This window comes from Epinephelus fuscoguttatus, linkage group LG10 (genome assembly GCF_011397635.1).
Source record: "Epinephelus fuscoguttatus linkage group LG10, E.fuscoguttatus.final_Chr_v1".
Classification (NCBI taxonomy): domain Eukaryota; kingdom Metazoa; phylum Chordata; class Actinopteri; order Perciformes; family Serranidae; genus Epinephelus; species Epinephelus fuscoguttatus.
The window spans coordinates 27,248,012-27,262,061 of NC_064761.1; the positions used below are offsets into that span (position 1 = coordinate 27,248,012).

The 14,050-nt window shown below is 40.0% G+C and overlaps 1 protein-coding gene across 5 annotated transcripts in view; it reads left to right on the forward strand.

The window, feature by feature from the left end:
• The first annotated feature begins 601 nt into the window (after nucleotides 1-601).
• Nucleotides 602-14,050, forward strand: part of LOC125895649 (voltage-dependent R-type calcium channel subunit alpha-1E) — a 149,228-nt gene continuing 135,779 nt past the window's right edge. For all 5 annotated transcript variants that reach the window (XM_049587667.1, XM_049587666.1, XM_049587670.1 and 2 more), the window contains exon 1: nucleotides 602-626. The gene's annotated coding sequence lies outside the window, so the exon portion shown is untranslated. The remainder of the gene's footprint in view (nucleotides 627-14,050) is intronic.

Sequence of the window (14,050 nt, forward strand, 5' to 3'; positions counted from 1 at the left end):
CAGTTCACCTGAGTCATTTTTCCTCACGAGATTATCGCTTCATTCTTTCCATTTGACTGATTTTTATTGGGGGCACGAGCTTGGTTTCTTTTTTACTGGTCCCTATGGCAACAAATGGAGTGCACATTGTAAAAAAATAAAATAAAAAGGAGGGCGAAATAGTTTGGTGATAGCATGTGTGCTCACCGCTAACAGGTGAGTCATAAATATATAAACCGCGGTGCAGCCATGGAGCCATAAGACTCCTGCTCCCAGGTTATGGCTGCGTGTTTGACCACGCAGGAGGCAACAAGTAGGTTACCTGTGCTGTTTATGAGAGCACTCTAAACACATGGTTACGTGAGATCTCATCAACATTTCGACCATGCCATATAATATCGGCTTTTATAGTGTTTGGGGGTCCTTTCAATAAAAGCTGTTGTAACTGGCAACTGCTCCAATTCCCCCGATTCCCCCTGGCTAATAACCCGGCACGTCTCTCCCTCCCTCCCTCCCTGTGTCTCCCTCTTTCTATCTCTCTGACTCTCTCTCAGCACTGGCAGGGGGATAGTAGCAACGGACCTGCCGCCACATTTTCATTTTCTATTGAAAGGTGAACGACATGGAAAGGAGTTCTCTCTTTTTAGGTAAGATATCCTGCATGATTTATATTCTAAAACAGGTGTTAGTTAAAGAAAACCACTGTGGGGAGCGTATGAAGCTGCTTTGGCAGAGGTTGTGTTTGTGTGCCAGAGGAACAGGGTGCTTCAGTCCTTACTGACAATACTGATCAATGAATAAGTGGATGATTGTGAAGCTTTTATGTGACTTGAAACACAACAGCTTATAATTCTGCTACAGTTCTTGATTAACAATATTACAAAGCATGTTACTTTTGCCATTAAGATAAGACTCCCCTGTGTCTAAGTGGCTGTGGAGGGCATGTTATCTATTAAATAGCTGTTTTCAACTCCATTCCTTTAGCCTAAAAATGACCAGAAGAGCAATGTGCAAAGACAGTGACAGAGCACTAATCTGTCTTCACTTTTGCCAGAGCAACAGGATGACACAGGAGACTGAGTCATTAGACTAATACAAGAAGATTCAGATCTTTATATTGAGTGTGTTGCTCAGAGTTACAAAGCAGGTGTGAGAGTAGAGGCCACATGGAGGCAGACTTGAATTTGGCTCTGCTAATTACTAAGTGGGCCCAGACCAGATAATGATATAATTTGAAGTGCAGGAGAAGAAATCTCTCTAGTTTAATCTCAGATGTTGGGGATTGATCATTACCTCGAGGAAGGAGGGATTAATTACAGATGAGAAAATCGAGACTACATTTGCCGCGGTGAATAGGAGGGAAGTGGAGTTTTTGATGAGGTTTTGGATTCTAAAATGTTTTGATTTGTTTGTATCATTCATCTAATCTTGGGTTGTCAGATGTGTATTATCTCTTTGAAAACAGGTGATGTATTTAGATAAAGTAATCAATCACAAGCTGAATAACAGCACGTCATGAGGAGTTTGACAATACAGGAAGAGGCAGTTGAATAATCAGTGTTACAGATGACATGCTGCTGGAGGCGACACTGTGTTGCCAGTCCTCCTCACATCTCTCTTTTTCCTTAAGTGGGGTCTTAAAATTGCAGCCATGCAATCTCCTGCAACACCCAGTTACCAGTCAGTGGTTCAATAGGCAGGTGATCAGTTTTGTGCTGCCTGGTATTGATCAAAAGACCCCCTGAATGAGGGCAAATGGGCCGTTGCTTCGATCATTCCTGCTTCTCTGTAGTGTCTTGTTAATTATTCCATCACATTAACATTTGTCACTTCCCACCCCCAGTCTAGTTTGGCTATATCTTCCTGTTATTGTCCTTTCTTGTTAACTGCTCTGATTGTCCTGGATGAATAGCACCACTTTCCTTGGAAGGGGTGCAAATTGGTTTTCATGGTGTATAAATTAGTGCCTCTGTTCAGCATAAAACTGAACCTAACTGTACCTCCTGAACTGTGACAAGCTGTATGTTTCCTTGTGCCACCTGCAATGCATATTCACAATACTGAATAATTGTGATTCGTCATTTACAAAGATGATTAATTCTGTCTTTTATAGCCTCAGGAAGCACACTGAATACATGTTAAGTTGACACAAACTGTCACTCTTTCTGTTAGAGACAAAGGCAGTCAATTAGAGGCAAAAACAAACGTACTGTAAATAAGACACTACTCATTTTATCAACCTGTGGTATTAGTTTCTGCTTACAGTCTATGGGTCTAGAGCACCTAGGGTGCCAGGTATCCCTCAAACAAATTCACATTAGATTGGCATTAGTGTGCATAAAAAGAGTGCATAAAAAGCTTCAAATAGAGCTTGTTTATAAAGAAAAATTGCCAGGGGAGGATTCTCTAGACCAGGGGTCAGCAACCTGTACTACCAGAAGAGCCATTTTGCGTCCAAAAAATGAATAGAAAAGAAGCTTTTATTTCCTTTAATTACACAGATAAGAAACAATAAAACCTGAAGACAATGAAGCCTCCACAAAATTAGAATATCAGTCTTGTGTATGATTTATCCTTCGGGGGATTCATCCTGGCTTTATACGAGCAGAGGTAATCTCAGCTCGTCGCTAGGCTAATTTATACAACGTAAGATGCCATAGGCTTGTGCTAATAATGTTAGCATGTTGTATTTGTTTGGAAAATGTGTTTAGTATAAGACGGTTGTTTTGTCAGTGAACCTTGTGAGTTGTAATGGAGCTGAATTTTGTATCGTTACCTTTGTTAAATGTTGCTGTTGTCCCTGGCTTCATATGAGAAGAGGAAAAGTCCGCTAGCAGCTAGGCTAATTTATACAATGTAAAATGCCATAGACTTGTGCTAAAAACTTTAGCATGTTGTATTTGTGGGGAAAATGTGTCCAGATAAAGACAAATGCTTTGTCTGTGAATGCTGCAAGTTATAGTGAAGCCGATTTGTGTACTTGTGTTTGAAGTTATCTCTCATAAGCCATGTTTAATGTGTGTTTTGGGTGTGTTTTGAATCAACTAAAGCACTTCACAGAAACCTCCATCGCAGACTAGTGTTTTGGAGGTGTAACTGCAGAGCGATTCAAACACACCACCGCACAAGTTGCCACGTGTGTAGGCAGGTCTGCCACACAAGTATAAATCTGCTTACTCATTAATATGTTTTACCATTAGGTGGCTACTCTGCAGTTAGGTATTAATGGATATTTGGTACCTTGCAGTAAATAAATCTGTCTATGCACTATTAAATTCACTGTTTTCCTCAAAGACTTTTCCTGTCTGGATTTGGAATCCATGGCTAGCTTTGCAAAGGAGACTCAAGACAAGCCACTAATCTTGATGTTTAAAGAAAAGGCACCAGGCTGTAGACATTGCTCACATTTTAGTCGATGAAATGTTAAAACATTTATTATATTGGTTGTAGTCCTGCGTATACCTGGCTTGTGTGGGGCTGCTGTGATTGGATTTGCCTCTTGCGAAAGACGAGAGAGGACAGAAAACACTGAAAGTGTGAAAACAGGGAATTCAGTGAAAATTGAACAGATGAATTTGCCTTCATTTTTTGCCACCTCAGACCAATCCTAAACCTTTATGTTAAATTTGCGAAATAACAATGGCTGTAAGCAAGGTTGCTAGTAATCAGGCATCATCATGAGAAACAGAAAGAAAGTTAAGACAGAAAGTTAAGTTAAAGCCAGTTAAGTCAGTTAATATAAAAATAAAGATTTTCAAAGAAAAATAAGTCATGAGACTGTTTAATTCATCATTATTCATTTTATTATGTATTATTTACATTACATATTAACAATGTTGGGGCGGCACGGTGGTGTGGTGGTTAGCACCCTCACAGCAAGAGGGTTGCCGGTTCGATCCCGGGCGTGGGAGCCCTTCTGTGCGGAGTTTGCATGTTCTCCCCGTGTCAGCGTGGGTTCTCTCCGGGCACTCCGGCTTCCTTCCACAGTCCAAAGACATGCAGATTGGGGACTAGGTTAATTGGTAACTCTAAATTGTCTGTAGGTGTGAATGTGAGCGTGAATGGTTGTCTGTCTCTATGTGTCAGCCCTGTGATAGTCTGGCGACCTGTCCAGGGTGTACCCTGCCTCTCGCCCAGTGTCAGCTGGGATAGGCTCCAGCCCCCCCGCGACCCTCAAGAGGATGAAGTGGTTAGAAGATGAATGAATGAATGAATGTTTATCAACTGGCCCCTGGCCTCTTGCCATTTTGCAAAAGCGGCCCTCAGGCAAGTTAAGTTAAGTATCCGTGGTCTAGAGACTGGTGATGACTGTACTTTGTTTGCTCAGATGTTGACACTTTGTCTTCACTGCAGTTTGTACACCATCTTAACAAAGGCAATTAGATATTTTTATTGATATAACCAGATCCAGCTCTGACAGTATTAATAAATGCATTTCTTTCATGTGGTGTTTTTCTCATTCAGTTGCTGCTGCTGTCTAAAACAATGAGCAGGCTTTGCTTTAAGGCTCAGTACTACTTTGACAAAATACATGGCTGTGGCTGGGTCCAAACTTTACAGTTTTTTTTGCAGTTCTTCCGACCGCTAGAACACTTTGCTTTTTCCTTTTTGTAGTCTGCTTCATCTTAACTGTGCTACATTGATGTGGTTTGTCTCTCAGACATTTCTGATGTGCCGAAAACAAAGCACTGACAACATACTGTTTAAGAAGCCAAGTCAGTGTGCATTGAATCAGAAAATGTACAGGTTTAAAGATGTTAGTACAGTGACACAGTGGCTTCTCAATGAGCCCGACACTGAATCTGAGTAATGACTGCAACAGATACTTATCTCTGCTATCCCCAAGATACACGCATATATATTCTCACACATTTCTTTCATCTCAGAGCAGCTAAAATCAGCAATCATTCATTTATATGTTTGTGTAGAATGGGCCTATGCTTCAAATACAATGTGGTTTCCCTGCAGCCTTGTGGGTAAATTTGGCAAAGATTTAAATGTCACTGGCCTTATTGCTATGTGTTCCCTGTGGAAAACAATATTGCACAGCAGTAATGTGTATATGCAAGACAAATCTTTCTAATATCATATGTATACAGGTAGAGTGCTGTAATGTCATTGTGCAGACATTATGTTGTAAAAGCCTTTTCATAGGATTTTATGCCTGGACAATTCTTTCCTACAGAATTCAATTACTTTGTTTTGTCAGCTAATCAATTAACTGTTGCAGCTCTGAACAGACATGCAGCAGAAATCATTAAAATGAGTGGTGAAGCATGTGTTTATGTTAAGCAGAAGGAGAATTTCTACATTGTAAAAAATTAGTCCACTATTTCAAGGCAGACTTTGGAAACCTTCTGGAAACCAAAACTCCTTGAATGATCATGATGTTGTGCCCTACTCTGTACTGGATATTTCCACTTGTGTTATAATGTTGTAGGACTTCTAAACATTCCTGAATATGTTCAAGGTATAATATCTATATCAAACTGTTATATGGCATAGCTATGTTTAGATACCAGATTATAAAGTCTAAATTAATAATGACAGCACAGGGTTGTGGAAATGCATCATACTCCACCCTATGTCAGTCCCTCTGCCAGGTTTTTACCATGAGGTTTCTTTGCCATCCACTGATATACCCATAACAGTGTGGTGGTCCTATTAGTAGTGTTGATCATTACTGATCTGATGTGTCAGTGGTGTTACGTAATGGCTTAGCTTTGAAGGTCATCGCAGTGGGATCCCTTTGAGAAGCATCTGTCATGGTCTACCTGGCTGCAGTTAAAGACAAAAAGCCCAACTGCCTTATAAACTATTGAAGAAAATGAATATAAAGCTTGTGTGTGTGAGTCTCAGTAGCATGGGGGGATTATGAGAGAGTGGGCCCCTAGGCAGAAATATGGAAAAGGCCTCACAACCTCTCCTACACAGGAGGAAGACACACAGACTTTGTGGTGGGTTTGCCTCATTTTTTTGTTGTTTTGCGGGTCTTTGTAGTCATTATAAATCTTTTTGTGGTTTTGTGTCTCTAATTTTGGATGTCCTGTTTGTAGTCGTTTGTTGTAGTTGTCTCTTTGGGGTAATTTTATTTCTCTTTTGGTCGTTTTGTGTCTCTTTGGGGTAATTTTGTTTCTCTTTTGTAGTGATTTTTTGTCTCTTTGCAGTTCCTTTACATCTCTTTGCAGCCTTTTGTGCACTTTTGTGGTCATACCGAGTCTCTTCCTTGTCGGTGCGTGCTAATTTAAGTGACATTTTGCAGGAGAAGGCCAAGGAAGCCACCTCACACTTTAGGTGCCTGGGCCTGTGCCCGGTAGGCCCGTTTAGTAATACATCAATGCTCAGCAGCTGAAACTTGCCAAACACAAGAATACCATGAATTTAAAACTATTCTTTGTTGTTTGATAACGTTTTTTATTAGGTCTGACTGAGCTCCCGGGTATACATGTCCAATTTGAAAGCAAAATGTACGAGATAACACAGAAAACTAATTCCCAAGTTGAGTTGCCTTGTATGTTCACTCTCAAATGTCTGTTACCCAGGCTTCCAATTAATTGATCTATTCAAACTGAGGTAATTCAGTGCTCATGGCATACCACTAACACAACAATGATATGAAATTTTAATAAACCCTGCAGGAAAATTGGGTTGTTGCTGTTACAGAATATCATAGTGGAAGGATACAGATACTAAAAATAAGATTGAAGTAAATGGATGCTTGAAATGAATGGCAAGAACAGCTTCGCACTGTACAATGGGAGTGTTATATAGTGAGACTAATATGAATTAACAAAAAAAAAGTGTGCGAAATTATGCAGCATATACAGGATGTGCAAAATAACAGGAACAAAAGCGAATTTACAGCACACGTACAGGATGAGCAAAACGTGCACAGTATTCACACTAACACATCTACAGAAGGTGCTACATCTGCATTGGAAATGTGTAGGTTGAAAAGAACTGTCTTTGTCATTAAATACATTCATTTTTTTCCAGATGCAGAGGAGATGAGGTATTAATATAGAGACAACAATAGTGACTGTGGGTGGAATAGACTGTGCTGCTGAGGTGCAGTGGAGAAGTTTTGCTGGTTTAGTTATTATCCTTGTATTCTTCACCAGTTATTATTGCTGGGTGGCTGTAACTCAGGAAGAGGAGCGATCGTCCATTAATCACGAGGTTCGATCACCATCTGTTCCTGTCTGCATGTCAAGGTGAACTCCAAGTTTCTGCCCGATGGGCAGGCAAGCCTTTGCATTTAAATGATTTTAGTAGCTTTCATTTAAGTGTGTGTGTGAATGGGTGATTGCCTCCATAGCCGGAAGGTTTGCCCATCCGTCCATCCCACTTTTGTGCACGTAATATCTCAAGAGCACCTTGAGGGATTATCTTTAAATTTGGCATAGATGTTCACTTGGACTGAGGAATAAACTGATTAGGATTTGGTGGTGGAAGGTTGAGGGTCAAAGGTCAATGGTCAAGGTCTGTGTGGCCTCACAAAACATGCTTTTGGCCATAACTCAAGAATTTATATACAAATTATGACAAACCTTTACAGAGATGTCTAACAGGATAAATTAAAGATGTGATGACATTTTATATCCAAAAGGTCAAAGGTCAGCTTCACTGTGACATCACAATATTCTGCATAAAACACTTTTCTGGACATTATTCAACATCATATGTCAGGAGCAGAAGGGGAGACTTTTGGTCAGATACTGAATTGATGATACAAATCTTGAAACTGTGCTGTTTGTATAGATCTTCTCTGTGCTGCCAGGGGGGAAACGTGTGTGAAGCGTCAATGTTTTCACGGACATGGATGCAAACTGTAGGAGACACTTGACTGGCATGCAAAGGCATAAAACTGCAGGGTGGTATTTCTAGTTATTTTTTTTTAATTGTCGTCTTCAGCTCCAACCGAGGCAGACTCAGTTGACATCACTTGAGGCAATGGAGGAATATTTTGCGCAGCTCCCTCTGAAACCAAGAAAAGCTTTATATAACTTTTTTTTCCCAGGCGCTCTCACTAGAAAAACAGCCATTAACTGTAGGTCGACTGTGTTATTACGACCCATACTCAAGTTTATTGTAAGGCAGCACACTCTAGTGGTCATAGTCCATGTAATGTTGCATAAAGATGGATCAAGCACAGGACTTTTACCCAAGAGACTGTTGTTTGTGGCCCATAGTTAACATTGACTTCTTTTGATGGCAACGTGGCCTAGTATGCTAGTATGTGTAGCATACTATGTTAGTGACATATCTAGTAACAAAAGTACTTGTTAAAGCCAAACTCTGATGTTGTTTTGATCCTCATCACTTAGTCCTGTTGCCTAAACCTAACCACAGCAAGTTTTATAGTGTAACAGTGACTGTTCATACTTGTCATGATTGTCCACCAGCAACTCAAGGACAGTACTGAGACCTAAAGTAGAGGTCAGGCTGCACTACACACCCACAACAGGACAAACCTGCATGTAAGAGCAACAGCTGTTCACAGCAATATGTTAGCAGCAGTGCACACAAACTTCACTAGGAAGAGGCCTGGCCAAGAATTTCAAAGTGAATTAAAGTAGGGATGCACGATAATCAGCATCAGCCGATATTGGCTTTAAAAATGAGCCAACATGCTTTTTCTTAATTTGCACTATGAATGAATATTACATACACTGAAAAGCATTCAATTTCATGTCTCCATCTGCTGGTGGGCCATCACGATAAGAGCATGCATGTATAATATGACGTTAACTCCACTACAGAAAAGACTTGATGATCACTAAAATTAGGTGGGGAAAAAAGTGGATATATCTGTATCAGTCATCGGCAAAATAAGTTGTTTTATATCGGCATATTGGATATCAGCAAAAAATCCAGTATTGTGCATCCGTAATGGTGATATATCGTTTTGGAAGTCAGTGGAAATTGACCTATTCTGTCAATTAGGTATTAGAGAGCATTGTTTTTTTCACACTTTCAGTAGCACCCTCCAACACCTGTAAGCAGACATTGATGTGTAAAGTCAGTGGCGTTCCCTTTAAAAATTTCTATATCGCCGTCATCAGGTCAAAATTTAAATTTGTCTAATGCTTTGGTTTATGACCAAATAATTGCCAACACTGATGATGAACATAAAGGTATTAAAGATTTAACCTGCTAAACATTAGCATGTTAACATTGTCACCATGAGGATATTAGGATGCTGACATTTAGCTCAAAGCACCACAGTGCTAGTGTGTGCTCCTTGTCGTCGACTTTTGAGTCTGTTGAGTAGAAACATCATTGTAGTTTCATCCTCTTTGTGTCCTGAATGTTGATGCTACATTCAGAATAGTTTAAATACATTTTGCCCATTACACTCTATACATCTGGCTCTATTCACTGGCTCCATTTGCTCACTGAAATGCACCACAGTGTGTAATAGAAAGTTGTAAATTGTAAATGTTGGCACTGCCTGATGCACTCTGTATAATACAGAATAGTAATATGCAGTGGCTATATTATGAGGGAGTCACGGCTTTATATTAGAGGCTGGCTGAGCTATAGAGAAAATTAGACTTCTCATTGAGGGAACACTTACACATTCATACTGTATGTGCCTTGGCTAATACAGTATTTATGTGGAGTCAGTGTTCCTTCCTCTTGGATGAGCTGTCTGTTTAATTAGTCTTTGTTCTTCTGTTTGTATAAGGCAAACAAAGCTGTAAGATAACTCACAGCATAGAGTGTAACTCAAGGTGATTGGACACTGTAACTTTGAAACACTTGAGTCATAGTAGGTGTGTACAGAACATGTTCTGTGTCCTCTGTTCCCACTCGACTGTGTTGGATAACTCCTAAAGGCATTGGTCTTACAGTGTGTTCTTAGTCAGTTGATAAAAAGGTTTCCTTTGTAATATTTGTTTTAACTTGTCATCATATTGCCATATTCTGCCATTTTGCCTGTAAAACAAAGAAGCACAGATAGAACAACTTGATCCTTACAGCCATCAGCAGGCCATATTTTATGACTGAAATGATCAGATTTCTGGCATTAAATGTATATTTCCTCAATTCCACCCGGATCCTTTAAGGTGTCCTCAAGATTCTTGACATTGTTGTTGAATCTCCTGCACCAAACATGGTTATTTTCAGCCGGCCTAAATGTTACGCCATATTTCCTTTCAAACGCATCTCCCATTAGAGTGGCTTCAGGTGACATAACACTTCCTGACGCATGGTTGGCCACTCACCAGGTTGACATCCAGGTTGAGGGGAGGATGTGGTGAAACATGATGTGCAATCAGGCAGTTGCGTGGGCCGTCAGGGGCAGCAGGTGTGAGAAGGTTCCTCGCCTGCCTGAGCCTCTCCTTCACTCCTCATTAGTAACCTTGCAGACACCTGGCTGTTCAACAAAGAGCGTTAAAAACAATTTCCCTCTCATACTGTGGTTGAGTTTTCGTAAAGACTCACAGTCTTTCGTCTGCTTTATCTGACCCCAGTAACTGGAAAGTCACCACACAGCTGTGAGTAACACTTTAGATAGTTTGTTGACAATTTCGGATAATGGCAGTCTGAAAGCTCAGTGAGTGATCAGCAACCAACCTCTAAAGAGCCAATTAGGAGAATCGGATCAAACTACAGTCAACTTTCTTGGCAGAGTGGTTTTGATAATTGTGTGGAGCAACCACAGTGGAGTGCAGAGGAAGCAGCTGAGCACTGATGTTTTAGTCATTGCTTTGCGGTGTGGATGTTTTTTAGGACTCTGTGGTGAAGGTCTGTTTTTGTACTGGCGCTGTGGGTCGGGCTGAACTAATGGTTCTGATAATGCTTGCAAAAAAAAAATCAAAAAAAAAAAATCAACCTTTATCTTTGTCTAATTATACAAATTAATACCTCTTCTTCCTCCTCATTCCTGGTCACAAGCCATTGTTTTCAATTGTTTTTCTAAATTTCATGTCAATATTAAAGCATCTACAAGGAACTTTCTTCTTCTGTTGATTTTGGCAGCCCCTGTGGACAAAAGCAGTATTGTGTCCATGAGCACCAGCGCCTGGTGTCGTAAAGATTTAGATCTGGTCACATATGGATGTAAAAAACACCTCTCACAATGTATTTCATAAACAAAATAGACGTATTACATAGCAATCGAGGAGGAAGATGGCCAGTTCAAGGTCGGTTTTGAATCCTTTCAAAGCCTGCATCTGTTTAATGACCGACTAAGGTCGACTCATGTTTTCGCCCGTGCTTTATCACTCACTACATTTACATGCACACTAATTTCCACTATTATTCAGAATGTAACAGTATAATACATTTGATGCAGGTCTTGTAAACAGCATATCCTTTTTGGATATTCCGAAGCAGGCCCTTTTCCGAATGTGGCATTTTCCGATTAAGACATGGGATGTGCCGATAATATTTGGGTTTTAGGAGCATTCTTTGGATATGTATACAGCGCACTTGGAATATGTGTCCACACTGGGATTTTTATTGCAGTTTGCAGATGACGTCCTCTTACCTGTTTACGGTCAGCTCTGTGTATTCCACATGTGAACTCAACGACTCTGTAAGGGTTCACACCCACACAGAATTTAAAAATCTGTGACTCCACACCAGTCAGTTAGATCTGAAGAAGCTCCTTGGATGAGAGGTGAAACGTCTTCAAGAAACGCTAGTAAGTCGCCTACGACATAGCGCTATGACCTGGATGACTGAGAAGCTTCACCGACGTTGTACACACACCAACTTGCCAAGAGAAAGACGAAGAAATACGTCAACTTTTTTTGTTCTTTGGTGATTTTTAGGGTCCGGGCAGCTAGTCCTGAGTGTGGCGCTACAGCAAGCGTCTAAAGTTTGAAACTCTGAAAATTCATAACAAATCAACCATACGCGCTACAACTTCACAACTTTCAAACTGTAGCCCCAATACTGAAAAAACCTTTGTACATTTAAACCTATTAAAAATTATGAAGTTCATCACTCTGTTTTTTTCAAAAACTGTAAAACTTATTAAACCTATCTCCTCCCACAATTTTTGCTCAATTGACACCAAACTTGAGCATCAAGTTTACAGAGAGCATCTTCAGACTGTCCTACAAAAACTATGTTTCTCCGATTTTCGATTTATCAAAAATTGAGCCTACAGTGCATCAAAATGTTTGACTGTAAACGGTACTGTAAACATATACATGCAAATTCTTGCTAAATAAATCTTCAATGTTCATGAAAAAAAGACAAAATTCTAGAGTCATGGTAGATGATGTGTGGCAAATTATGACCATCTTAGGTTCCAGAGGTTGTGGATTCGAACCTCAACTGGTGCAGAATCCACATTGTAATGTAAACATCTTCTTGTGCTCCAGCTTATTGCTTAAAATTGCCTGAGCGTGACTGATCACTGTGCAGCATCTTCATGTCTTTTTTCTGCTAGAAAATCTGCCTTCTCATGCTTGAAAATAAACCAAACTTTGCACAAAGATCCAGTGTCAATACCACTTCAGTGTGAAACCATCTGAGGCTTCTCACTTTGCACATAGCTCAACTAGTTAAACATCAGTTTTTCACTTATGAAGCAAATCAATCATTGTTAAAATAAATTCCATGCATGGACGGCTGCTAAACCTGCATGTCTGGCGTAGTCAATTTGTGAAGCTACACGTGAATTGTCACTGACTAATTAGCTGAGTGAGATAGAAATTGATTCTCAGTCTCAGATGTTGTGAGTTCAAGACTCAGCTGATGCAAAAGGCAGATTGTGTTGCTAAATTCCTAATTGTCTTCCAATTCTTATGCTTGTTGGTCAGAATTGCCTAAAAATGCCCGGACCCGACCCATCACTGCGCAGCAGCTATAATTTTTTTTCTTTTTCTCTTTGCTCATCCTGCCCCAGTATCAGCCATAACCACAAAATGTGATGTAGGAAATAAAATAGATGAATGAATTCTCCTCCTGATTTCTTTTATCTGGCTTATATATCACTCGCTGTTAAACTTTACGTGGGAAAGTGCAGACTTTGGCTCTTCCGATCTACATGCTGTAAACCATTTCATCTGAGGAATCGGACAAAGGGTCAGGCATTAAGAATACCCTATAGAAAAAAAGTCTGTCTTCTCGCTGATGGACTTGTTTGCTTATGTAGGTCACATAGAGGCATCAGTATTAAACTGAGACTGTTTCATAACCAGATAAAAGCTCCTTGTAGCCGCTTTAAAGGAGCAGTTAGACCTTTTGGATGCTTTTTTGTGTCCTTGCAGAGAGTTAGATGAGAAGATCGATATGACTAGACATGAGAGTGATGCTAATCTTCTGATCTAAGTGAATAAGTGTGTTTTCCAACATTTTGAATGATCACAGACAAAAGACACCACAGAGGAGATTGATTAGAGTATGTGTCTTTTTATCTGAGTGTAGCGATCTCACTAGCAGATGGTAAATTACCATAAACAAGTTGTTGTTAACAAAGTGTTATTAAAGTGTGTCAGTATTGAATATACTGTAGGCCACATATGGTATGTATACATAAGCACACTCCAAATGGCCTTCATGTAAATGCACTACAGATGAGCCATGTGCTGATAAGATCTGGAGTGACTTAAAGAGCAGCCTTGTGCTTGTAGCATTATACAGTTTATGTTTATTGTTGTATCAACTTTGCTGCCAACATCAATGTCTGTGTCCATTTTAGTAGCTTTCATATTCTGGAAGAGGCCTATTTGTCATTCAACCCTTTACTAACCATATTTGTCTGGAAAAGCTTTGGGTGTTTAGTCTATTTTATTACTATCGATCATGAAGTCGATTTGTTTTGTCTTTGTTGTATTTTCCTGTTGGTGTAACTGGTGCTTTTCTGGGAGTATAATACCCAGATCCAGCTGTCTGTGCTCGAACACCCTTATATATATATCAGTTAAATTGTGTTGGCATTCCTGTTCAGCCAGTTTGAAAACATAATTTGTGAAATGGATTCAGTAAGCACCAGATCAATGGTACTTCCCCCATCTATTTCTCAGACACAGCTCCCCCTGCCAGGAACACCACAATGGACAACTGTACAGACAAATACATTGGCTATAAACTCATAACTATACAT